This window comes from Rhinopithecus bieti, unplaced genomic scaffold, assembly GCF_001698545.2.
Source record: "Rhinopithecus bieti isolate Rb0 unplaced genomic scaffold, ASM169854v2 scaffold_7509, whole genome shotgun sequence".
Taxonomy (NCBI): domain Eukaryota; kingdom Metazoa; phylum Chordata; class Mammalia; order Primates; family Cercopithecidae; genus Rhinopithecus; species Rhinopithecus bieti.
Window position 1 is genome coordinate 2,086,138 of NW_016805750.1, and position 27,267 is coordinate 2,113,404.

General features: G+C 46.1%; 1 protein-coding gene across 3 annotated transcripts in view; it reads left to right on the forward strand.

Annotated features, from left to right (window-relative positions):
• Nucleotides 1-27,267, forward strand: part of ZNF536 (zinc finger protein 536) — a 490,720-nt gene that overhangs the window by 47,318 nt on the left and 416,135 nt on the right. For all 3 annotated transcript variants that reach the window (XM_017873600.1, XM_017873601.1, XM_017873602.1), the window contains exon 2: nt 11,149-11,218. The gene's annotated coding sequence lies outside the window, so the exon portion shown is untranslated. The remainder of the gene's footprint in view (nt 1-11,148; nt 11,219-27,267) is intronic.

The window sequence follows — 27,267 nt, forward strand, 5'->3', positions numbered from 1 at the left end:
TTTTTACTTTTACTTTTTAAGAGACAGGGTCTTGCTTTGTTGCCCAGGCTGGAGTGCAGCAGCACAACCATAGCTCACTGCAGCCTCGACCTCCCAGGCTGAAGCAATCATCCTGCCTCAGCATCTTGACTGCAGGTGTGCACCACTACACCTGGCTAATTTTAAAATTTTTTGTAGAGATAGGGTCTCACTATGTTGCTGAGAATGGTCTTAAACTCCTAGGATCAAGCGATCCTCCTGCCTCAACCTTGTGAAGTGCTGGTATTAATTATAGGCATGAACCAGTGCACCCGGCCATGCAGATTGTGTGTGTGTGTGTGTGTGTGTGTGTGTACCTAAGTTTCAACTCATTTGTATAAACATCAAGGAGCATGATTGCTGGAGTGCTTGATAAGACAATATTTAGCCTTGTAAGAGACTGCCAAACTGTCTTCTCACATGGCTTTCCCCTAGCAGTGAATGAGAGTTCCTGTTGCTCCACGCCCTCCTCAGCATTTCATGTTGTCGGTGTTTTGAATTTTAGCTGTTGTGATAGGTCTGTAGTGGTATTTCATTTTTGTTTGAATTTGCAAGTCCCTGGTGACACAGGATGCTGAGCATCTTTTCATATGCTTATTTGCTGTCTATATATCTTCTTTGGGGACGTATCTGTTCAGATCTTTTGCCCATTTTTAAATTGGGCTGTTTGTTTCTTACTGTTGAGTTTTAAGAGTTCTGTATAGTTCAGATACCAGTCCTTTATCAGATATGTGTTTTGCAAAGATTTTCTCCAATGTGTAGATTGTCTTTTCATTCTTTCTTAACACCTGGGGAAACGAAGCTACTTTTGCCAGTGGCTGATATTTTTATGTGGCCAAGTGGCATCTATTTGCATTTGAAACCTGAGGTTTTCAGAAATTTGAAGTCAAAGGTACGCATGATATATGTTCTTAACTATGTTCACAAATACACACATATACATGTACACATGTGTTCATTAACACATAAATGCATACATATATGTGCAAGAATGGAAAGAAATGCACCAAAATATTCACAGCCATTACATCAGTTAATAGAATTGTGGATTATTATTTTCCTCTTTCTAATATCTTGTATATTCCTAATTTTCTACAAATGAGCATATATAACTTGAATAACCAATTTTAAAAGTAAAAGTAATGAGATGAAAGAAAAGTGACCCCTGTAAAGGAGATACCCAGATAGTTCAGCTAGAAGTGGTGTAACTTTCGTTTCAGCTTCAGAGAAGATCAGTGGGACCAGCGTTTTAAGTGATATCGATGATAATACATGTTCTCTAAAAACCTGCTTCAGAAAACAAGCGAATTTTTAGTATGACCAAATTTGACTGTCAAAATGCCAGATTATTTTGCTAAGCTCAGAATCTGCACTGCACAATAGAAATCTAGTGCAAACCACAAATGCAAGTCATGCATGCATTTTTGAATTTTCTAATAGCCACATTCTATTTTGTTTAATTCAGTGTATCCACAATATTATCATTTCAACACATAAAAAGTATAAAGAATATTAATGAGACATTTTCCATTCTTCCAAATGCAATTTGTATTTTACACTCACAAGCGCGTCTCAATTTGGACTGGCCAGATTTTAAGTGCTCAGTTGTCATGTGTGGCCAGTGGCTACCAGCTTGGTCAGTGCAGTTCTGTGTGGTGGCAGGATGTATCTTTTTTCTTTCCAACTTTTATTTTAGGTTCAAGGGGGTACATGGGCTGGCTTGTTACATGGATAAGTTGTGTGTCACGGAGGTTTGGTGTATAGACCATTTCATCACCCAGGTAATCAGCATGATACCTGCTAGACATCTGAACATTCGAGGGATATTTATCAAGCATAATATCAGCACAGCAAGCAGCATTACCTGTGGTAGCACAGGTGGAACAGAAAACAACACTCCAGTTTCCAGTTATTTTACATCTCTCCTTCAAGATGCGTTACTTCATAGATGACTTGGGATTTGATGATGTTATGAAGTACTTTCTGTAAAGCGATACATACGTTGAGTTCATGTGGTGATACAATATATTAGAAAGCCTTTATAATTTTCTGGATTTTCCCTCCTGTTTGCATCATTCCATCTCTGGGGGCCAGAATTGTCTTGGTTTTGCTGTCCTGTTGAGTCTTGAGCTGAGTGGGGTCTTCATCCTTGTGGATGGGGTGAGAGATCCAGGGCAAAGACACTGGGTGGAGTGAGGTTTAGGGAGAACCCGCCAGGCACTGACTACTGGAGAACATGGCCTCTGGGGGATCTGGGGGACTCCATCCTGACTGTGGTTAGGCTCTGGAAATCCACCAGCGTGGCGGCTTGATAACCGGTGCTCCTTGGCCTTGTAGAAAATGCCTGCGTCTAGTTTGCACTTCTTACCCTAAGAACACTGACCTACAGGGTGAGCTCTCCTGCCTCACCTTGTCCTGGGTCAGAACCACCCACCTTGTGCTGGGGAGTAGGAATCCAGATGCAGAATGGTGCCAAGCTCTGTGCGTGCTCCCGAGGACATGGCCATGGGGGCTGCTGGCTGTGTCTGACCAGTGGACATCAGGCAGGCTTGACTGCCCTGGAGATGAGGCTCTCTGAGGCTGTGGGGAAGAGGTGCTGTTGCCTTGCGTTGGGGCACAGTGTGTTCGAGTGGCTCTCAGCACGGGTCATGGAATCAGCCTGCTGAGATTCACACCCTGGGTCCCCGTCTCCTGAGCTCTTAACCTCAGACACAGAACTTCGGGGCTAGTGTCTTGGTTTCTCATCAATAAATGATAATGCCCGCCTCATAGGATGGATGCAAGGATGAACTGAGATTGCGTGTCAATGCTTGGAACTCTGGGTGGCACATGGTAAATGTTAGTTTTCACTCTTACTGAATTCAAGAATGGTTGGTCAATGAACAAAGCCCTCAGAAGGGGTGTGTGTGTGTGTGTGTGTGTGTGTGTGTGTGTGTGTGTATAAATACATTCTGGCTGCTTCCTAGACTACATTTCTTTATTGGCCCAAGTGTTCCTATCTCTTGCACTATCAGCCTGCACTGAATCACCGGCAAGAGTATCTCCCCTCTGCCTTCACTTTCCCTCTCTCCTTTCTTCCTTCTCAGGGCTGTTTTGACTATGAATTAATTGTAGGTTTGGGGACTTGCAAGCAATAATCAAAGCCAATAAACTTCAAAAGGATGGGGAGGACCAGGGCCACCGGGGGAGTGCAGGGAGCCGACTGGAGCTCTTGGTGGCTGCGGGTTGGGGTGGTGGGGGCTTTCTATGTTTCCTCAAAGGGGACACCAAGTGTTTCAGATTGTCACTTAAAAGCTAGATGCAAAACTTTGGAAATCTGGTGAGAGGTGACGGTTTCCAAAACAGCTATTTTTATCTTTTGCCAGCAAGCATGAGCCCAGTGGAACGGAGAGTTAAACTTGGAATTTCTTGGCAAGGGTTAATAATCAATGTAGATCTCCTAACAAAGGAGATGCTGCCTTATTATACTGGGAAAGTTTTTTTTCTTAACTGTCAGTGAAGCAGTACTAATTATTACTCCAGTGTAAATGAGGTCATTTCCTATTAAGAGAACAAAATGCTCAGCCCTGCCTTGCCAATTCATACCAACTATTTTTCACACATACTCAGCTTTTTAGTTTTTTTTAAATTTTGATAAAATCCATTCATTTGTATTAGAAAAGTGTAAACCATCGCCATAATAGTTGCCCGTGATTACCCAGATGAGCTTTTGTAATGTGTGGGTTGTTTGAATACCATGTGTTAGCTATGGAACAATTAGGCAGCTGAATGGATCTTTAAAACAATCAGATACTTTTATCTCACTGAAAAAATACATTCCTTGGATGTGTACTGTTAAACCGTAAATTCCGGGGAACATTAAGCGCACATCACTGGGAGAACTTTCGGATATATGTTGATCAAGGACACAAAGACATCCAAATATCTTGTCTTCATGTTTTCGTTTCTTTTTTTTATGCAAGCAAAAAGATTTAAGGAATATTGTAGCAAACAAAGGGTAATTGTTTTAGCCCAGATGTTGCTTTTGCACAACAAGCAGGTTACAATGTTCCCACAGAGCTGATGAGCCCAATCAGGGAAATGATTAAAAATTGATTTTGTCCCTGTAATTACAGTATGTAAACTACTTAGCTTGGATTGCAAAGGAAGTGATTTTCTAATTACGTATATACTCTGGTGTCTAATGATTGGTTTTTTGAAGTAATGAAGAGAGAGCACTAACGACTCCTTGGTGTTCTGTTGTTTAAGAAAGACCATCTTTAGAGTAAGCGGCAACAGACAAAGAGTTTAAATTGAATTTTCAACACTGTTGATGTGCACATGGATTTGTTTATTAAAGAGACAGGGGTGTAATTTGATTGGCTCTGAGCATCTTGGCTTTTCTTCATGCTAAAGCATGTAAAAATACATGCACGGGGCAGGCGAGCTGATGAGAGGAAGCCTCTCCACTCCTCTTTTATCATCCCCGAGCCTGGTCCGATATCGTAGGGTCTCAGGTTTCTGTCAGCGTCTGATGTCTGTGTATCCTGAAAGCATTTAGATCGAACAGGTATCAAATAGCTTCTCCATCAAAGTTACCTTTGTTTTAAAATGAAAGAAGAGGCTTCCTTTGGAAGCGTGTCTGGGCAGCCCTACACGCTCTGTGTTACAATATTTCAGCCGCCTCGTATGACGCTGGGCTCTGCGTCAGGGTGGCAACGGCCGCTCACCTGCAACATGCATGTGAATGCTCACACGTGCACACACACACGCACACACAGCACATACCCACGCACACACTCACACAGGTGCTAGCGCCTGTGCGCGGAGGCCTGACGTAGTGTGTCCGTTGTGGGACCCTGTGGAGTGGGCTGATGGGTTTTGGGAAAGACCTTGCCGTGTTTCTAGTGCTTGTCCTCCTCTTTGAGACACATTGTGGCTGTTGTGGCAGGCACAGGCACCTGCTCTGGTGGAAGTTAGCAGAGGGTGACCATTTCTCCGTCGGCATGTCATGCCCTCTGGGAGGAGGGCGGTGGCTTCAGCATGACCCTGACAGCAAGAAACTCGTGGGCGGTGCTGTCTTCAGCAGAACCCACCTCACACTCTCTCTGGGCCCTATCCTCTCCTACGCAAGCTTCGTGCTGGTGACTTGGGACCCGATGTTTTGAAATGTAGGTTTCATTATTATTCAGATATGGCGCGGCCAACAGGGCAGGAGACAACTGAGATTGAAGGGACAGTTTGTTACTCACAGTTCTCAAGAGGAAGACATGCCTTGCCACGCGGGGGCCACATGGGGAAGCACTAGGGTTCCTGAGAGGCAGAAGGTGGGAGGGGAGAAGATGGACAAGAGCCTTTATTGTAGCTTCCCAGGGAAAGGCAAGGCAAGGCAGGGTTGAGAAGGTTTGAATTGGCTCATTTGAGTGGTTTCCACAGTCATGGACCATGGGGGTTGCTTCCAGTTGTCTGGTTTCTGGCCGTGGGCAATTAGGGTAGGAGGATAGTGGCCCCAAGTGGGAGGGCCCTGTTAGAGCCCAATAAAGGTGGTGTTGGCGATGTGGTTTGGACTGGCTGTTTTATGTATAAAAGGAGCTCCCAGGGAGTCATTTACCAACTCTAGAAATGGGCTAGCTTTGGGCAGGACAGTCCTTCTGGAGCCAGCAAGGCCCCAAGATATCAGAGCATCAGAACCTTTTGGTGAACACACCTGGGCACCTGGACCCTGGGCTGAGGCTGGTTTGGAGGCTGGTTCCCTGTGCCCCTAGGGTCCCGGTCCAGGTAAGCATGGCTTACTCTGGGCTCTCCTTACTTTTGGTGTTCTCCTTGCAGGTCTCACCACTCTGTCATGGAACACATCCCGAATCTGCCTGCCTTTCCCCTGCCACTGCTGTCTCTCCAGCTCACACCAGATCCTCCCTTACCTGCACACCTGCAGCAGCCTCCCCGTGGGTCCCCTGCCTCCTCTCTGGCCCCTCTTTTCTGTTCCTTCCATAGCAGGCATACCGTGCAAATAGATCATGTTTTTCCCGTGATCTAGGTATGTGGATCCTAAAAAGCCTATCTTCATCCATTCTCTCGCTCACTCTCCATACCCAGGCCGCAGGGAATGTCTTGGTGCTCCTTGAATGCACTGTCTCTGTCCGACCTCAGGGCCTTTGCACTCGCCGTTCGCTCTTCCTGTACCGCTGTTCCCCGCATTCTCGCAGGGCTCACTCCCTTTCTTTATTCTGGTCCCTCGCCAGATGTTGCTTCCTTAGAGAGGTCTTCTCTGATTGTCACGGTCATTTCCTCCAGCTTTATTATCTTCTTAGAGATTGTTATTTGTTGGTATATTTTACTTTTGTCTTTCATTTGAATCTGGTCTTAGAAACATGAGCTCCACGCAGGTGGACACGGTGTTTATCACTGGATCCCCAGAAACAGAGCAGAGCCTGACTGCAAGGGCCCAGGAAGGGTAATGCTTGAGTGAGTGGCTGATTCTCTGAGGCTCCTCCCTGGGAGCTTTCCATACCAGGACTCCCCACTCCTGTTGGAAACCTGTAGCAACAATGGGTGTGTCATTTGGGGCCATGTTCATCCCCCAGGGTTCTCTGAGAAAGTGTCACTCAATGCTTGGGGCAAAACTTCCAGATCCGGTTGGAGGAGCTGCGGTTTTTTGGTCGGGTCCTTGTTGCTAGTGGAACTTGAGAATATCAAGCTCTGGGCTGGGAGGAGGTCTTAGAACCATGGGAGGGAAGTTGCCAGCACCCAGGGGGTGGGCGCCGGAGAACAGGCCCTGTGTACCTTTGGACGTGGAGTCTGCTCTCGATAGAGGGTTCCAAGGCATTGCTTGGGAGTCACTACACTCAGGTGTCATCTAGGGGGAGTCCTAGTTGGGCACCCAGCTGTTTCCCCTCTGGAGGTCTTAACCATGTCCTTCCCTGGGCAGAGGGCCGAAGGAGCCGGGCTGGCTTTCTCTCCAAATCCTCCTTGCCCAACTCTTTTTCCGGAAGGAAAGTAGTTTCCCTGGCTCCCAAATGCCACTCACTCAGATGCCTCTGCAGACAGCCCGTGTTCCTGCTGCCGGGCCTCCCAGTGACCCACCTAGGGAAGGGCCATCCTGTGTCTCCCCAGGAATATACTCCACCTCCCGCAGGAGAGAATGGAACATGGGCCAGGAGGGGGAAATTGAAGCAGCCCTCACACCTTTCCTTCCATCCATCCGCCTTGCCTCCATCCGTCCATCTGCACTTTCATCCTTCCATCTGCCCCTTTTCTTTCATCTTCTCTTCCACTTTCAGACTCTCTCTTTCCTCTTGCCCTCCTTACTTTTGTTTTCCCTCCCCCTTCCATTTTTACATCCCTCTCCATCCTTCTGTCCTTCTCTCCTCCCTCTCTACATCTTTCCTCCATCCTTCCATTCCCATCCTCCTGTTTGTCCTCCTTCCATCCTTCTGTCTTAACTTCCCTCCTCCCCTCCCTCCCATCCACCCAGGTCCTCCCACAGAGGTGAGGGGCTGGGAGGAGAGTCTGACACCATCGTTTCCCCACATGCCGGACTGTCCTCTGCATGTGCCCGGGGCTTGCTGTGGCCTCAGTGATGGTGACGTTCATTGCTGCTCTCATGTCCTCAAATTGTCGTGGTGCGGGGTGGAGACAGGTGTGCGGTGCCCGCAGGCACAAAACTCGCTGGCCTGGAGGACCACTCTTTGTTAAACTCAGGGCCCATCTCAGAGCCATGGCGATGCCAGGGGTACCCCGTCTCTGCTCAACTCTTGACTGGCCAATCACCCTCTCCCTCAGAGCCCATGGGTCTGAGTCGAGCAGGCTATGCTTTTGCTCAGGGAGGGTTTCTCTGGCTCCTTCAGAGCTCCTGTGTAGGCAGCTCTGGGAGGATATGGGAGGGAGGAGGGTGCCCCATCCCCTTTGGGGAGCCCGTGTGGCCTCCCGCTTTGGTGGACAGAGGGGCCCGTGCAGGGCTAGCTTGTAAGTCGGTGTTTGGCGGGGCTCATTCAGTGAACACGGCTGGGCTGCTGGGTGGGTTCTGCCTTGCCTGTGGAATTCACAGGGATGGGAATGTGTGTGCTCAGGGTAGGCCCAGTGTGTGCCAAGATGGGTGAGAGCTGCTGATGCACCTTCCACTTCCTCGCTTGATTGGTGCCCATTCATATCTTCCTGTGCTCCCACTTCCCCTTTGAAGTCCCTCTCTCAGAACTTTCCACCCCTCCTCTTGTCTCCCCTTCCTCAGAGAGACTTTGGAAATACCTCTGGCTCTAGGAAGTCTCCCTTTCTTCCTCCTCACTCCCAGCACCCTGCATCCCTGCTGTACTCTAGCCATGTCCACCCAGGAAGTAGCCATTCAGGCTTCCCTTCTTCAGCTCCTGCAAACCTTCTCACTCCCCTTTCTGGAAGTTGAGGCCACTCTGTTGCACTTCTGTGCCCCTCCTTGGCCTCCAGCCCTGTCTCCACCAGGGCCCTGCCTGCACTTGCTTAAGGGCTTGAGTCAACTCTGCCCCACTCCCAGTGCCCTGCCTTTGTTGTGCTCCTTGTCCTGGCAACTGGGACCTTTACACGATGGGTGGTTTCTGCATCCAATGGGCAGACCTGCTTGGCCCCTGACCTATCCCAGAGGCCCCAGTGCACCACAGGTGCTGGGAAGGGAGTCTCCAAGCCATTGAGTGAACAGTCCTCTTAAGCTCATCCATGTTGCTGGGGAGGGCTGTGTGGGAGCCTTATCTGTGCTTTAAGAGGGAAGCAGGAGCCATCGGTGTACAGTGGGTGGAATTTCAAGCACTGAAACACACCTGTGGAGGTTCCCTTATTTTGATGAGGTGGCAGCTACCCAACCCCTGTTAGTTCATACCATGCTTTCTGCCACCTTTGCAATCTTCCCCCCTCCCACCGCTACTCTGAACTGCACCAAACTGGGCTCGTGGGCAGAGTCTACAGGGTGAGGGGAGGCCTCATGTCCAGTCTGCTTCTGGTTATGCCACTGACTGTGTTATCTCTAAATACAAGTCACTTACTTGCACCAAAAGAGCTGTTTCTTTCTTTGAGGAAGACAGAATGACTCTGCTGGTGCTTCCCTTCCTCCCCACCCTGCATCACGAGAGCATCTGCGGTCGGATGCAGTCACCTTTCCCCGACCCGCAGTGACTGTAACGACATCAGACACCAGGATCCTCCTCCTGTTTAGACTGGATCAGAAAAGGCACAGATGGAACTAACTTGATTTCTTTTCCTAAGGGCCCAGTGAGGCTGTACTCATCGGCTGCCCTGCTGGCATGTTGGGCTAACCTTGCTCACACAGGTCAGACACCTTTGCATAAACCCACTAATCCATCGGGAGAGCATAGCCTCCAATGTAGCTATGAGGCTTGTGCTGGGCCCTTTCATGATTTAGAGCGTAGAACCTGACGGGTTTGTGCCCATCACTGCCCCGGTGCCAACTGCAGGAGACGGTGTTCTGATCAATGGCGTGAAGCTGGACAAACCGGTGTGGGATTTCCCCTGATGAAGCCTCTCTGTGTTCTCCTGTCATTGGCATTTACAGGGCTTCTAAGTGAATGGCCCCTGGAGAATAGTCCTAGAATTTTGCAAGTCATGAGCCTAGATATAAAATCTGAGTGTGTCTCCCATCTCCTGTAACCCCCTCCCTAAACATAAGGAGGTCTTAGAGCAAAGCAAATAAGTGTTTTCAGAGCCAGCTGGGTGCTGGGGACCTGTTTAGATCAGCGGTAGGACAGAACCTTGGAAAGTGTAACATTGGGCATTTGTTCCTCCTTAGATTTTGAGTGACACAAGAAAAACAAAACAAAACAAAACAAAATACAAAAGATCATCTGATTCAGGAGCGAGAGAGAGACAGACAGACAGACACTGAGATGTAATTTCTTTCCTTGTTGGAGATGGTTGAGATGTCAGCTTTTGCTTTATGTCTCAGGATAGGCAGGTAGAAAAAAGCTGTTTATAGACAGCAGCTTCCCTGTGGCACCCTGAGAAAACACTTTTCAAGCATGCAGTCAGCAAACACCTTTTTGGTTGCCAGAAATCAGCCTTGGAGTTGAGTGAAGTGTTGCAAGCCAGTGGTTCAATCAGTACAAACTTCTTGGGCTGGAGCTGCCACCAGTCCTCCAAATGTATCTTCTGGTTTTCCATGTGCAGAATCAGATTTTTTGAATCCATAGCAAAATTCTACCTCTGTGATCAGAATTTACAACTTCACTTTCAGTAAAATATAATTTATTAAGGGAACTTATGTTTGCCCCTTAACATCCCTTCTGTGACATGGCAAAACAAATGAGAATCCGAATTGCACTGGGTGAGGAGTGGGCTAGAGATCACAGGCTAGGGGCTGGCCTTCCTTGATTACCCCCTAGCCAGCAGCTCTGCAGCCATCAGAGATGAACATCCCAGCTTTCCTTCTTGGCCTTTATCACCTCTGAGCATGCCATAGGAGGTGAGATCACCCATGTGGGACTTATTTCAGTGATAACACAGAATGAAGTAGTAGAAAATCTCACTGGCCGCTGCTTTCCTGGTCTGGGTTTGGGGGAGAGGACTTTGATGCCAAACACATCTCTAAGCCTCTGTCAGTGGCAGATTCCCATTCTGTATCCATTGGCTACCAAACAGGCTTGGCCAGTTGAAATTTGGGTAGAATTTTGGTCTACTGTAAAGGGCTCCACAAATCAGGGAAAAAGCAAGAACCCTTGGGTACTTCCTCACTTTGAGAATTCTAAAGAAGAGAGACAGCGAGAGAGAGAGAGAGAGAGAGAGAGAGGAGAAAGAAAGATAGAGAAAGAGAGAGGAGAGAGATAGAGATAGAGATAGAGAGAGAGAGATAGAGAGAGAGAGAGAGAGCACTTATAATATTAGCTCGTATTTTTTCTTCTGTCCCATACAGAGAAGATAAGAGATGGTTAGAAGTTCTTTTTGTGCAGGTGGCGATTTCCCACTGAAAACAAGCTGAGGAAATTTGGTGCATTGCAGCAAAGGTCACATAGTTCCCATTTTTTAAATTGCTCAAAGAATTGGGGCAGTGGGGTATTCAATGTTTTTAGGCTCTCAACTAACCCAGCAAATCATTACTTTGGATGAATGCTGTTTATGTGACTTACTGAAGTCGACATGTGTGACATTTACAGTTTCTAACAGGTCTTATTTTTGCAGTTCCTGACCACCACGGCTTTAAGAATATCCTTCAACCAGGAGGGAGATCCATTGCTTTAAGACTTGCCTGGTAAGGACCATCGATTTGTAGTTTGTTGAACTGGTGTCTGTCTGTGAGTTTGTGGGGAAGTCCAGGCTGCCTTCTCTGGGCTGCTGATCCCTGTGTAGAGCTATGGAGAAAATTCCAGAGTCACAGGTGTCTGGGAGGTAGCATGGGTTCCATATCTTGTGGGTGGGGTGAACGTGCAATGTGGAGACATGTTCTTGAGTCTCCGAACAGGTTCCCCCCATGAGGCAAAGCCCAACAAGGGTGACTTCTTTCTCTCTTGCATGACACCCTGAGTCCCTGTCTGCCAGCCAGCAGCCTGGAACCAGGGCTGAGAGCTGGAGGGGCTTTTGCTAAAGGCCAAGTGACCTCGTCCAAGTGCCACCTGCTGTAGGGCTCGTCATCACTCACTGGGTGACTCAGCGGCTTGGCCCAGTCTTGGATGAATCCTGTCCCAAAGCAGCTCCGTGTTTGTCACCTCAGTCAGACTCCAGATCACAGACTCCTGGACGGGAGTGTATTTCCGGCGCATGAGCTGGTACAAACTTAAAATACAAAAGAAAGAGCGACATGTGTATTTGATATCTTCGGTGGCCTCATCTTAGGCTGCCCTGATATCTCTGTAAACTCACCCTCAGATGTAATTAGCCAAGCCCACCTTCTCCTGACCACACATCTCAGAGGTCACTACATAAACCAGGGAAATTGATAGCAGAATTATGCACTCAGGAATTAATTTTATATTGTACTGAATATATATATCTATATATTTTATTGTGACTTTATCTGGCTGGAAAAGTGCTTACTTCTGATTTTGTGGATATTCCTGACCGTGGATTACTTTTATTTTGGTTTTTACACAACAGTTATAGTAGAAATTTGCTGTTTTATTCTTACCTTCTTAGTAAAAATCCTTTTATCACACAATGGGTAATTTATATCCATTACCAGGCCTTTCAATCCTTTTCAGTGGGGCTGTCAGTGCCGTTGGCACAGTAATGATTAATGTGATCTAATAATAGTGTACCATTATATTACCTTAGTAAAACATGTACCAACACCCTATTCCGATCTACCAAATTCATAGCTTCCTATAATATTTTTGTTGAAAGACAGGATTACTATTTTTCAAAGCTGATTTTTTCCCCTTTAACATATTTAATGAAATTCACAATTCTTTGCCTTAGTAATCCTGTGCATGTGACTGTGCTTGATGGGTGAATTCCACATCTGTAGGCCCTGTTGTGATTTGTCAGGAGAGAGGTCCAACCATCCCAGCGATCTGTCAGAGAGATTATTTTGTTTTTGTTGGGCCTGGGTTGTTTTGCCTTGAAGAAGAAGAAAAAAAATTGTTGGTTTTCCAGCCCCTTCTGATGCATAATAAGGAAGGTGTGTTTTAGATTGAAAGGCAAAGGAGGAAGTGATTTGGTTTTTCCTCCCCTCTGTCACCTGCCTCTGTGTGCTGGTGAATCAGAGGTATAGCTGAGCCAGTGGAAGTAGCTTTAAGCCGCTTCCCCAGAAATGCCCCTCTCTGACCCATCCGCTCCTCTCGCTGTGGCCCAGCCTCTCTGGGTCTGACACAGGGTCTTTCACATTTGGCATTATTGAAATTTTGGGCTGGATGGTGATTTGTTGCAGGGCCCTCCCATGCACTGTAGAATGTTTTGCAGCATCCCTGGTCTCTGCCCACTAGATGCTGGTAGCATGCCCCCACCAACACTTCCTCTATTGTGACAATCAAAATAGCTCCAGATATCGCCATATGTCCCCTGGGGGGGCCCAATCAGCTCTTGTTGGTCTAACCTAGTAGGAACAAGAGCAGATATTTTTAGTGTGTGGGGGAATTCCTGTCGGAGTTCCAGAGTTCCATGGTGCTTCTTCAGATGTCTTCGGCTTTGGGGGAGAAGATGTGCGGGTGAAGACGGCCCAGGGCATCCTTTCCTTGGCTGAAATACAGCTCTCTTCCTCCTCTCTCCCTCCTCCTCTGTCAGGAGCCTGGCCCGAGCCAGGGCCTGAATCTTAGCGTCTTCCACTTAAATCCCATTATAATCATGCTCATGATTGATAACATTCCACCTTTTCAAAGGGCTTTAAAATCTGTGTCAACCAAGGATGACATTATTGTAGTGCGGGCGAGATGTATTCAAACAATTACACACTCAAATCAAAGTGGGAAGGTTTGTCCTTCTATCTCAGCGCCTTTGTGTGATGTGGCTTCAGCCAGCACCGCAGTCCTCCCAGCCCCGGAGACCTTCAACAGAAAAACAAATGGAAAGAAACAGGTTTTGCCCTTGGTACCACTCAGCTTGGAAGGCAGCTTGGGTATTTGGGCTCCTTAGGGCTAGAGGCTGGGGGAGCAAGGAGAGATTGTTAAGCGTAGGAGAGAGAGAGAGACAGACAGAGAAAGAGAGAGGGAGAGACATAGACAGAGAGGGAGATATAAAGAGAGAGACCGAGAGAGACAGAAAGACAGACAGACACACACACACACATGGAGAGAGAGAGAGAGAGAGAGAGAGAGAGAGAGAAGGAGAGAGACAGAGAGAGAGAAATCCTTGTTTTGATTTGGAACAAAAACTACTGCTCCAACAAGGCAATCAACTGAAATCAGGAAAAGTATTTTGAATACAAAATTTATATTGAAATACTTGAATCTTGATACGTGTGCACCCACATACATGTATATATTTAAATCAAGGATATAGACAATGAGAAATAAAGCTTCTGTCATAAAAATATTGCGTGCAGTATTTGCCCTTAGATAATTCTGCCACGTTGGAATACAGTTTTGTACTGTTAACATTTCCATACAAGACACTCTTGTTTGTTTTTACAACTGATCCTTGATGATAACAGCAAATGAGGAAATGGCTCTGATTTACCTTTGTGTTAGGAAGATTTGGAATCCATTGTGTTGTTTGGTGCAGGAAGCATTTTACTGACCTACTCCTTTACTGGTTTCTGGTCTGTCTCTCCTACTGTGATGTAAGAGTGGTGAGGGTAGGGGCTTATGTGTTTTGTTCCTTGTGGTTTCCTTAGTTCCTAAAATGGTGCCTGATGGACAATAGCTTCTCATTAAAGCTTTGGTGACTAGATGGATGGATGGGAGGATGGATACATAGATGGGTGGATGGATGGATAGATGGGTGGATGGGTGGGAGGGTAGGGTGATGGATGGATGGATTGATGAATGGATGGCTGGATGGATGAGTGGATGGGTGGGTGGGTAGGTGGGTAGATGGGTGGGTGAATGGGTGAACGGATGGATATGTAAATAAATGGATAGATGAATGGATGAATGGATAGATGAATAGACAGATGGATGGGTGGATAAATGGGTGGATTGATGGAGGATAAGGATGGAATTGGTGATGGATGAATGATGGGTGGGTGGGTGGATGGGTAGATGGATGAGTGGGGTTAGATGGATAGTGGATGATGGGATGGACAGATGGACGGATGAATGGATGATGGATGGTATGGATGGTGGATGGATGGATGGATGGATGGATTGAGTGCATGGCATGGGTGGTTGGTGGCTGGTGGGTGGTGGTGGAGGATGGATGATGGATGGATGGATGGATGGAATGGATGGGTGAGGTGGATGGATGGGTGGGTGGATGAATGGGTGGGTGGGTGGATGGATGGATGGGTGGATGGATGGTGGATGGATGAATGGATGAATGGGTGGACGGGTGGGTCTCTATCTCAAGCCCTAACATGTACCTTAGAATATTGGGCTCATTGATCTAAACGAATTCTCACTTTTACCATCTATTCACTCATTAGTCTCCCAAGCATTTTTTGAAAGCTTTATTTTCAAAATCTAATGATCAATTATAACAAGGCATTTTCTTTTAGTCTAGTTTTCAAAATGGAAAATATGTCTAGGACTGTGCAAGGCAACCTCTGTGAACTAAAACCACCCTGTTATAAAATGTCTTTAAAAATCCACAAGTGCACATACACAGATGACTGGGACTGAAGGCATGGAGGTCATGTAGGTGAAGATGGTCTCTTTCCATGTAGGATGTGGATGAGGGATTTATGAGGCTAAAAGGACTTCCTACCCACGTGACCGGATGTCTGTCTCCTAGGCAAACCTCTGCAATCTGCACTGTATTCCATGTTCTTCTGGAGATTCTCGTGTGTACTCTTCAGACCTGCCATGCGTTGGTCTCTGTGGGGCTTGCCACTGCTCAGTCCTGTGAGGTCAGCTGTCTTGAGGAGATAGGCTGAGGCTCTGGGTAGTGGGATTCCCAAGTTCTGGCATGGTATGTGCAACGTACCCATCTATTGGAAAACTTATTCTTGGTGATGAGAGTGGTCCAAGTTACCTCACCCTTGACTTTTAAATTATTGTACCATGGACATTAGAGCAGTACCAGTGAGAATGTACTAAAGAAGAAAGATAAATGACCTCTACGTCTGACAGTGTGTTGCAAAGGTATAGGCTTTGGAAGCAGGTTGGAACCCTGGCTCCACAATTCAATAGCTGTCTGATCCAGTGTCAAGGGACTTGCACTTTAGTTTTCTCATCTGTAAATTGGGAACAATCTGGTAGATTACACTGTGTGATCCACTTAAAACACTGCCTCGTTCAAAGTAGGCATTTAATACAAGCATGGCACTGTTGTTATTTTCATTTCCTCTCTTCCATCATCTTTCCCCCTTTCTCCATCTTTATTCAAGATTAATGAAAATATAGGACATTTTCAGGTAATTAGGCTTTTCCTCTCAGTCTCATACCAGTGCTAGGAACCCCAAGATGTTGCCAGGCATGTGGTCTTTCCAGCATCCCTTGAGTCCTTGGTTGGCAAGTTCAGAGAACGTCAGAAAGGGTGGTGAGTCTCCTAAGCCAGCTTCTCCATCCCATTCCTTTGTGAAGAAGCATTGTTGACACACCACTGGGGGCTTGGGATTTGCTTGGTGTTTGAAGAACGCATTCCTGAGATGGATGCCACGTGGTCACGGCAGGTGGGTGGGGACAGCCAGCCCTTAAAAGAGAAGGGAGGCCTGTGGTTTTTCTCCTCCACCCCTTCACAAGTGAGACTGTTTTGCACCATGGCCCGGTTTTATATTTTTAGCTTCCACTGAAATTTAATGTTTTGCTTTTGGTTTATTATGTATGCAAGTATCTTGCTGATAAATTACATGTGTAATTGTACCATCGTAACCACTGCTAGTCAGCGACAACATATAATTAAACTCACCCTTGTAGTCATTGAACTTTTCTGTCCCTGACAAGATCATTGACCACTCCAAGGAGGGTGTACCTCCACGTATGAGCCACACGAGTGCCCGAGTGGCCGGACCACCACGGGGGCCCCTGTGCTTTCCTGCACGTGTGCACAGGCCGACTTCCCCTGGATGGCCACACGTGGGATCCAAGGGTTGGCTCATGAGGTCCAGGGGTGCTTCTCCCTTTATATCTGTGTCTATGATTATTGACTCCAGAGTGGGTGCCTGGTAAATACTTTTCTGAGTGAATCTTAGAATTTTCTTCAGTCACCTCTGAGCCCTCTTTTCTCATAGGCTCCCCCAATGCCTATCCTGCTCATTTTTTAGGGGTGTTTGTTGTTCTTCTGCCCCTATGCCAAGGGTAAGCTACAGCCTGTGACTCACATCCAGCACACTGCCTGTGTGTGTGTGATTTTTTACATTTAAGAATTTAAAACAATAGCAATAAAATACACATAATATAAAACTTAACTATCTTGACCATTTTAGAGTTCAGTGGCATTAAATAGTTACATCACTGTGCAACTGTCACCACCTCCCGTCTCTAGAACGCTTTGAAACTGAAACTCTAGACCCATTAAATACCTCCCCATTCTCCCTACCCATTCCAGGTCCTGGCATCCGCTATGCACCTGTCTGTCTCTGTGAATTTGACTACTCTAGGTACTCTATATAATGGAACCATATAGTATTTGCCATTTTATGACTGCTTATCTTGCTTAGTAGAATGTCCTCAAGGTTCATCCATATTGTGACCTGTGACAGAATTTCCTTGCCTTTTAAAGCTGAAAAAGATTCCACTATACAGTATGTGTATACCACATTTTATTTTATTTTTTGTTTGCTTTTCTTTTATTTTGAGACAGGATCTTACTTTTGTTCCCCAGGCTGGAGTGCAGTGGCACGATCATAGCTCACTGTAGCGCCATACTCCTGGGCTAAAGCGATTTTCCTGCCTCAGCCACTTGAGTAACTGGGACTACATGTGTGCATCACCGCTAAGTTTTAATTTTTTTTTTTTTGTAGATATGGGGTCTTGCTATGTTGCCCAGGCTGCTCTTGAACTTCTGGGCTTGAATCATCTGCCAGCCTCAGCCTCCCAAAGTACTGGGATTATAGGCATGAGCCACTGCACCCGGCCCCCTATGTTGTTTATCCACTCACCCATCAATAGACACTTGGGCTGCCGCCACCTCATGGCTATTAGAAATAATACTGCTGTAAGTGTGGGTTTACATGTTTCTTTTTTTAAAAATTTTACTTTAAGCTCTGGGATACGTGTGCAGAATATGCCGGTTTGTTCCATAGGTGTACATGTGCCATGGTGGTTTGCTGCACCTATCAACACATCATCTAGGTTTTAAGCCCTGCATGTATTAGGTATTTGTCCTAATGCTCTCCCTCCCTTTGCCCGCCACCCACCAACAGGCCCTGGTGTGTGATGTCCCGCTCCCTGTGTCCATGTATTCTCATTGTTCAACTCCCACTTATGACTGAGAACATGCACTGTTTGGTTTTCTGTTCCTGTATTAGTTTGCTGAGAATGATGGTTTCCAGCTTCCCTGCAAAGGACATGAACTCATCCTTTTTTATGGCTGCATAGTATTCCATGGTATATATGTGCCACATTTTCTTTATCCAGTCTATCATTGATGGGCATTTGGGTTGGTTCCAAGTCTTTACTTTGTAAATAGTGCTGCAACAAATATACGTGTGCATGTGTCTTTATAGTAGAATGATTTATAATGCTTTGGGTATATATCCAGTAATGGAATTGCTGGGTTAAATGGTATTTCTGGTTCTAGATCCTTGAGGAATCACCGCACTGTCTTCTACAATGGTTGAACTAATTTACACTCCCACCAACAGTGTGAAAGCATTCCTGTTTCTCCACATCCTCTCCAGCATCTGTTGTTTCCAGACTTTTTAATGATCGCCATTCAAACTGGCATGAGATGGTATCTCATTGTGGTTTCTATTTGCATTTCTCTAATGACCAGTGATGCTGAGCTTTTTTTCATATGCTTGTTGCCCGCATAAATGTCTTCTTTTGAGAAGTGTCTGTTCATATCCTTCACCTACCTTTTGCTGGGGTTGTTTGTTATTTTTCTTGTAAATTGGTTTGTGTTTATACGTTTCTTCAAGACCCCGCACTTAATTCTTTTGTGTGGAATTGCGGGATCTATGGTAATTCTATGTTTAATTTTTTGCGGAACTGTCATACTGTTTTCCCTAGTGGCTGCACCATTTGGCATTTCCGCCAGCAGTGTGCCAGGTTTCCCTTGGTGGCAAGGTCACACCCTTGCTAGCACTTATTATTTTCTGTTTTTATGCTAGCAGCCGTCTTCATGGTTGTGCAGTGGCTCTTAGTATGGGTCTGCCTGTTCTCATACGGCCTATGAGCTACGAATGGCTTTTCCATTTTTATATGATTGAAAAAAGTCAAAAGAAAAATAATGTTTCATGATACTGGAACATTGTATGAAATTTAAATCTCAGGGCCCATAAATAAAGTTTTATTGGCATGCAGACACTCCTATTTGTTTATATGTTGTCTGTGGCTGCATTTATGCTACAAAGGCAGAGTTGGGTAGTTGAGACAGAGACTGTGTGACCCGCAAAGTCTAAAGTAGTTACCACCTGGCACTTTATGGGAAACCTTTGCCAATCCTGTCCTATGATAAGTGCTGTATGCTTTCTCTGTTTAACCGCCTCTCTAATCCATTTTGCAGACACAGAAACTGAGGCTCAGCAAAGATAAGTAACTTGTACAAGTCACACATTACCTAAACAGGGCACATGTGCCTGTCCGTGTGACTCCAAATCTTGTGACTCCTCACTACCATATTAAATGAACAAAATCATTTGAAGATTGCTCTTTCTAGAGAACTGTTTTTTTTTCTCTTTTTCTTGCTTTTTTTTGAGACAGAGTCTCACTGTTGCGCAGGTTTGAGTGCAGTGGCATGATCACTGCAGCCTTGACTTGACTTCCTGGGCCCAAGCCATCCTCTTGTCTCAGCCTCCCAAGTAGCTGGGACTACAGGCATGCACCACTACACCTGGCTACTTTTTTTGTATTTCTTTTGTAGAGACAGGGTTTCGCCATGTTACCCAGGCTGATCTTGAACCACTGACCTCAAGCAATCCTCTTACCTTGGCCTCTCAAAGTGCTAGGATTATAGTCGTGAGCCACTGCTAGGCCTCCAGGGCACTTTTCTGGGTGTTTTTAGTAAGCCTGAGGTCAGGTCCTAGTTGAGAAAAAAAAATTGTAATTATACTAAGATGTGATGCGGTCATTGGGAGAGGTAGCCAATTGAGGGAGAGAATGAAGATGGAAGGAGAAGTTAGGTGAGCTAAGCTTTCCTTTAATTCTTATGTTTAAGTTCTAAGACCTACGCCTTATGTTGCATGGCAAGATGAGCTTTCAACTCTAAGGAGATAGTTTTAGGATGCAGGCATGTCAACACGCACAGGATTTCCTCAGGATTAGAAGAAAAGCCAAACCAATCAATAACTTCTTCTTGCATTAAAAAAGTGAATTATTTCCATAACTGAGAGGAAAGTAAGCCAGGGTCTTCAAGGGAACCTGTTGATTGATTCTTTCTCCCTCATTCTTCGGATCGCATGTTGTTTGGGGTAATTTGTAGCATAGATACTTTTGGCCCACCCCAACACATTTTTCCCCAAATGTAGAGATCTGCTCTCCTGTCTCTCAGAGGCTGTCTTGGGCACTCCTTTTGTCTCTGGGGCTCTGATGGTCAGTGGATGCGTTGTTACTGTTGAGGGAGTGGTTAGTTCTCTCTCTCTGCCTCCTCCCCTTCTCGTCACCCTCTCTGCCCACCAGGATGTGTGGACTTGGTACCAGGAACCTTCTGATATTTCTTGATACAGAGGACAAAGCATGGATAGTTATTTGTTCTTTCTTCCACGGGAGAAAAGTCTTAATTGATTTTACATATTTGTGTGCATTATGGAAATCACCCATCAGTCCCAAGTACTTAGGGGATGTTGGGGGCTGCAGGAAATGGCTGGTCTTGCGTCTTTCTCAGGCAAAGAGATTGTGGTTCTCCTTTTATGTTTGGGAATGCACGACATTCCCCCCGCCTGCCAGCCCCCAGCAACTACTGTATTTCAACAATAGGCTTCACGCGGCTGCAGTGTGAGGCACAACAGTGTTTTTCATGAACTTTTGGCTGTGGTTTAGGCCTGGCAGAGCTGGACTCTTACCCTTAGAGTTTTCTGGCTCGATTCATTTTGCACAAAGGAAAGTACGATAATCGGAGTTGCAGGATGATAATGTGATCGGCATGTTAGCACATTGCAAGAAAGACAGAAATGACTTTGGAGTTTGCATTTCATCCTTGAAAATGTGCAGTGTTGCCTGAGCCAAGGGGCCTGTACTTAGTAGGAGCTTGATAAATACTGGAAGAAGGGATGAGGGTGGCAGTTGCTTTGTGCCTGAGAAGAGGCAGGAGAAGTATGTGTTAACCTATGCCCATACATTTTGGAAACAGGGAAAGCTATTAAGTTTTTTCTTCCTGTTTGAAGATGAAGTTTGGGTCTTGACCTGGTGTTGTTCTCTACCTGCCTGGTTGCCCAGTAGGTGGTGGTAACTTGGCCACAAATTCATTTGACCTTGAGTTCCCTGAGTCTTCTGCTCCGACGGCCCCTGTCTTTCACTATCTCTTGCCAATGAGCAGCTAAACATTTATTGAGGGTCCCTGTGCTCAACTCTAGACGGGGGAGTGTGGCCCTCAACATGGAGGAGCTTGCTGCCCAAAGGAGAGGGAGTTTTAGCTGGGGAGGTAGAGGCACGTGTATTTGTTGAGGTGGCCGTGAAGGGGTGCATGTGTTGAATTTTCCCTACCCCCAAGTCATTTTTATTTTCTTCCTGCAGTACCCCAAGAAAATAATGAAGTTTTTCTAATGTGGATGTGTGTGTATTATTTCATGTCTGAAAACAGTTAATAGTACAAAATGATGCTCTTGAGTGAGCTGAACTCAACAGAATAATTTTTGTTCCTCAACAGAATATAACTTGAGACAACACTGACAGTTAAAAAATGTAAGTATGGCATATGCGGGAATCATTCACCAAATTTGTTTCTCCTCTCTGGGCCCCAATGTGTGTGTGTGTGTGTGTGTGTGTGTGTGTGTGTGTATGTATGTATTTAAACATGACTTCAATGTTTTTAGAAATGTGACATCCCAAATATGATCAGGTCTCCAGTAACAAGAGAGTGGGTGGCCAATGCCCCCATGAGTGGCAGACTCCCTAGAGAAGGTTTTGGAAGTTTGCAGAATTCTTGCAAGATACCCCTACCCTGACCCTCCAAACTCAACTCCTGCTTCCTTAGGTGGGGCAGACTCCTCTCTCCTCTCCTACAGGGACTGAAGGCTGAGAGAAGCTTGTGAGGGAGGTTGAGGCAGGCATGCTTAGATGAAGGCTACATAGGTATGGGAAGGAGCGCTGCTCTTGGATTGAGGAGGCTGGTTTTGATGTCTATCTGCAGTCCACAGCCTGGGTGACATTGGAGAGCCTCAGGCCATTGCAACTGCAGGCTGTTACCTGAAGGGTGGGCATCTAAGGTTCTTTGTAAGTCTTAAACAGAATGACCTAGACCAGGGTGTCAGGAATGTACACACAGAGCCCTGGGGGTCTTGGTAGCATGCAGATTCTGATTCAGCAGGTCTAGGGGAGTGAGATTCTGCATACTTAACAGGCTCCCAAGAGATGCTGATGCTGCTGGTCCTCGGACCACACTTTGAGTAGCAAGAGACTGGAGGGGTAATTCTCAAACTTGGCTATCGATTATAGCAACACAGGGAGCTTTTAAGACCCGGCAGTGTCTAGACCTCCTCCCAGGCCAATCAAATCAGGGATTGCCCTTCAGGAAACAGTGTGATTGGAGGCGGGGGTGGGGAGGTTGTCTGCTCGCTTGTAACCAAGGTATGACACTACGGCTGGAGTAGTGCTGTGGATCTCCAACGTGAGCAGGTGTCAGAATTGCGTGGAGGGCTTTGAAAAAACGTTGGGCCCCAACCCACATTTTCAGATTCAGAAGGTCTTGGGTATCATCCAAGAATTTGAATTTCTAGCAGATTTCCAGACAATGCTGTTTCTGCTGCCCCAGGAACTCCACTTTGAGAACCACTGGTCTAATGTAATCCCCTGCCAGTGGATATCCATGAAGCAGAAACCTCCAGGGAGTGGGAGCTGGGGGCTCCAGGACACACAGAGCCCTGCCTCTGAGGTCACTCCGTGCACATCTGTTTTACACAGTGAACTGCCTTGGAAAACTTTCACTTGAAAAAAATTGTGGGTAGAAAAAAATGTTTGAAAACCTCTGAGGCAAAGGCAAGAGTTTTAATCATAGGGATGGCGGATGTTCATTCTTTAATTGAGGGGCAAACCAGGCAGGATCCTTGGTCCCTCTTGTTGCCAGATGTAGTGGTGTTTGCTCCTAGTCCTGCCCTGTCGTGCAGGAGGTGTTTTCCATGCTGAACTCCTGGCTCCCTTTTGCATATAAGAGTTCACACCTGTCTGGAGGCCTCCATGGGGCCCAGACCAGTGTTGGGCAGGGCAGCTCAGCTTGTGGGGAAATCCAATGTGTGCAGCTGCTAGCGCCTAACGACTGTGTACTGGGCGTCAAGCACCATGCTCATTTATATGCATGGTCTTATTTAATTCTGTAGTGACCTCATGTAATAAGTACTGTCATTATCCCATTTCAGAGATGAGTATTTGATGCTACCTCCCAGACTGACAGTGTCCAGGAAAGCAGCTGCAGTGGAGGTGGAAAGGCAGTAGGATTCCCTGATTGGTAAGGGCAGTGGAGTGTCATGGGGAAGTCTTTGTGCTTGTTGGTGTCTTGGGAAGAGAGCAGAACAGTGCCCTGTCAGCCCCGCAGGTTCCAGAACCCACTATCTGGGCCAGGTAACAGAACTCAGAGCCTTTGGTTGCCTCAGGAGATGTCACCATGGCTGTCCCTTCTTGGTCAAAGTCCCTGTTGGCCAAGACGTCCTGGGGAAAATGGGCAGTGAGGTTCCTTCTGGGTGAAACCCTTTTGTATGGCTCTTGATAGTGCAGAGGGTTCTGGGAGGAGATTCTGTGAACTAGCCGGGGTGAAGAATGGGTGGATCTCTCCAGGGCTCAGGTCCTGTATCTGTGGCTGTCATCTCTAACCATGGAGAGCTGGCTTGGACAGCTCTCAGCTTGCTCTCTAGCCCCAGGGAGGCTAAACTGTGTCCAAAGCTGCAGGTTTTTGCTGAGACATCAGGAAAAAGCTGGTTCTTCCCCTGGTCACCTAATGTGGTTGGGGCAGAGACTGCGGGCCTTCTGGTTGGAGGAAGGGAGGCACAGATGGGTGTGTGGTCTTCCAAGCAGCATCTAGGTCCTTCTGGTGGCCAGAGGATGGCAGCATCCATTAGCTGTCATGGGAGCCACCCTCTGTCATCTGTGTATTTCCCTGTGTTCCCTTCATGGGACTTGGGCCTCTGCATTTGCAGCTGGTGTTGGCAGTGGAGAAGGCAAGGTGAGAATAAAACTTCCAGAAGAAAAGCTTCCTGTGAGGTGGGGAGTGTGAGGCCCCAGCCAGGGAAGACCCTTCCAGTGGCCAGAACAGTGCTGCTTCCCCTGTACCTAAGACATAGCCCTCCTCCTCCAAGAGATTTTCAAAAGAGTTTTGAAGCTCAGTCCAACTGCAGCCCAAGCATCTGCCCTTCAGTTCCATCTTCAACTTAAATGAGATGTATTTAAGGAAAGGCTGGCCTGGAAGCTACTGTGATCAGTACCAGGCAGCTTTTTCCTGAAGTCCTTTTAGATGAACTATATAATCCCTTCGTATGCCTGGAAATGATATGTGGGGGAAAGTTTACATCCAGTTTAACAGAATTTCTACTTAAGTGCTTTTTTTAATGGCCCACGTTTGATCTTAAGCCACTTCTTTTTGAACCCTTGAGGGTTTTATTACTGAACTTTAAAAAGAACATTCAGTTCAGAGGGCTGGCATGTTCTCGAATGGAACTGGATTTTGAAAGAGGGGAGATGAATTTCTTTCCCCAACAGAGGCACAGGTGTCGCCTACCAAAGGTGGACAGAACTCTATTTTTACTTCAGTGTACCACCAGGATGTAGTGACTTTCTCTTTGAAGGACTAGGCGTGCAGATATTATTGTTAGGATTTGTAGAGAAGATGATGGCTGGAGTAAAGGAGTGGGCAGGAGCTGGGGGTGGAAATTCTCCCACAGGTAGCCCTTTCTCAAGGCTAAATGAGCATCCCCGGTGGTGAACCTCCCTGTGTTGTTATGCATATGCATAGCATGGGAGCTCGGTGCCAGGCAGCAGGAGCCCACTGGCCTTGCGCTGTGCCTTTACGAGTTAAATTTTCCCCACAAACCTCATTTTTTTTTTTTTTTTTTTTTTTTTTTGAGACAGAGTCTCCCTCTGTCACCCAGGCTGGAGTGCAGTGGTGCAATCTTGGCTTACTGCAATCTCCACCTCCCAGGTTCAAAGGATTCTCCTGCCTTAGCCTCCTGAGTAGCTGGGATTACAGGTGCGCATCACCACACCCGGTAATTTTTGTATTTTTAATAGAGATGGAGTGTCATCATATTGGTCAGGCTGGTTTCGAACGCCTGACCTCGTGATCAGCCCATCTTGGCCTCCCAAAGTTCTGGGGTTACAGGCGTGAGCCGCCGTGCCTGGCTTCACGCCCTTCTTTAAGGAATCCCACCGAGTCCTCTACAGTGCCCTCTTCCCTTTAGAATAGTGGGCTAATTCCGGATGCCCATTAGAAATTCAAGGCTCATCACTCTGACTCAAGCCAAGACCCTTGGTTGCAACTGGACCATAGGAGGTGTGCCCAGGATGTCCCCCTGTGGCTCACACCCCATCGCCAGCTATGCGGAGGCACCATACCCTGTCTTTGCTTTGCCATACAGAGCAGAAGATGTGAAATCAAGAGTCGGACATGGCCCAGAATGTAGAGTGGAGTTTCATTTCTACTCCAGGGTTGCTGGTGCATATCAGGCCGGCTCTGCCTGCCACTGTACCCTTCTGCCTCTCAAGAACAGGTCTCCTGATGACCATTTGCATGGGAGTTTCCTAATGCTGGTAGCGTTGGGGTCAGAATGCTTGCAGCATCCTGGGCTGTTGAAAGATCTTTGTCAACTGCAGAAGAACGGTTTGCTGACTCCTTCATCCTGTTTAACACCAAAGAAATTTTTTGGCATCTAGGAGACTTGAGACTAGGGAATACATTATAGCGATGGTTTCAGGATTGCTGGGAGAATCTGTTTCAGGTGCAGGTCCCCAGGCCTCAGATCTGCAGGTATGGCAGTCTGAGAAGGAACCTGGGAATCTTCATTTCTCCCAGTCTCCTTTGGCAATGCCAGTGGGCCTGGGATTATAGTAACGCTAAACCTAAATTTTAGTGGGTGGACCTCAGAAGGCTGGATTCTGGAAGCTTCTTTCTTACTTCTCAGCTGCAAGACTTTGGGTCAAACATTTTTGAGCTCCGTTTTCTTACCCTTAAGAGAAATTGGGTTGATAAGACTTCTAAGAGTCCCTCCAATTCTGAAGTCGTAGCACATTAAAAATAATCTGCATTTTAGGCCCGGCAGGTCACATTTCCTGCTGAAGAGGGGCCTGGGAAAGAAAAAGACTACAATGTGAAAGTGTGGGCTTCATGGTATGAGGCCAAGTTTATAAAGGTAGCCTCTGTGAAAGAATCATTTGTATTTATTGAAATTACTGATTTTAATCACCTTGGATGCTCCCTTGATAAAAAATTATAATCCTCTGTAAATTATGAATACCTTGAAATTCACAAATTCTCTCACTTTTGTGATTGGCAACATTAAATGGCAGCAGCTCATTTAAATAAGCAACATCTGGACATTATTATTTTTAGGGATTTTTCATCTGTTGATTTAGAAATCTGGGGCCTTTATGAATCTTGCATGAATATTCTTTTATATTCACATCTACCATCAAGACACAAAGGGATAGCCAAAAATATTGTCCAGTGACTCTTTGATGCAATGAATGTGTTTTTTAAACAACAAATCCATTGTGAATGAGAGAAGATATAAAATAGGCTGTGAGGGTAGGTGGTGGGGGCAGCTAGATCCTCCAAGAGCCAGAAGAAGAGTCCAGAAATTCAAAGCCACAGTGGGGAGAAGGTTTAGATTTTATATATAATAATGTAACATTTTAAAATCACAATATGATTTTGGGCTGATGGTATTGGAATATGGCATTCACTATTTCTCAGAATAATCCAATTTAGAGCAATGTATTCTGAGCAGGTTTGGTAAAAATAGAAGATCTATCATCCCATGGTATAAGATAATGCATTAATTTTTATGAGTGAGTTATGAAGATGTACAACTCGGTTAAGAGTTAGGATAAACATAATATTCCTTAATTAATCCATTATGCCATGGTACACATGTGCCATTTTATTACCTTAAAATGAAAATGTCAAAAAAGGAAATTGCTGCTTTTTTATATCAAAAAAGCCTTTTTTGAAAAATCATAAAATGGCCTAATCTAATTCACCATATAATACTAATGAGCTTAACAAGCCATCTCGATGCACAGTTTAGGATAAAAGGTCATCAGTTTCTGGCAGTCAAATTCCAGTACTTTTCAGATGAGGCAAAACCTTTCAGCACCAAATATCAGAAGTGGCATTTGTGATTAAGCGTTATTAATAGCTATTTGTTATGAACGTGGGAGAGTTTTAGAAATTCATATTATACCCTCCTCGAGTTTTCTAAATCTTACCATTGCAGATGCCAAGAGCAGGCATTTCCCACCCCCCCCC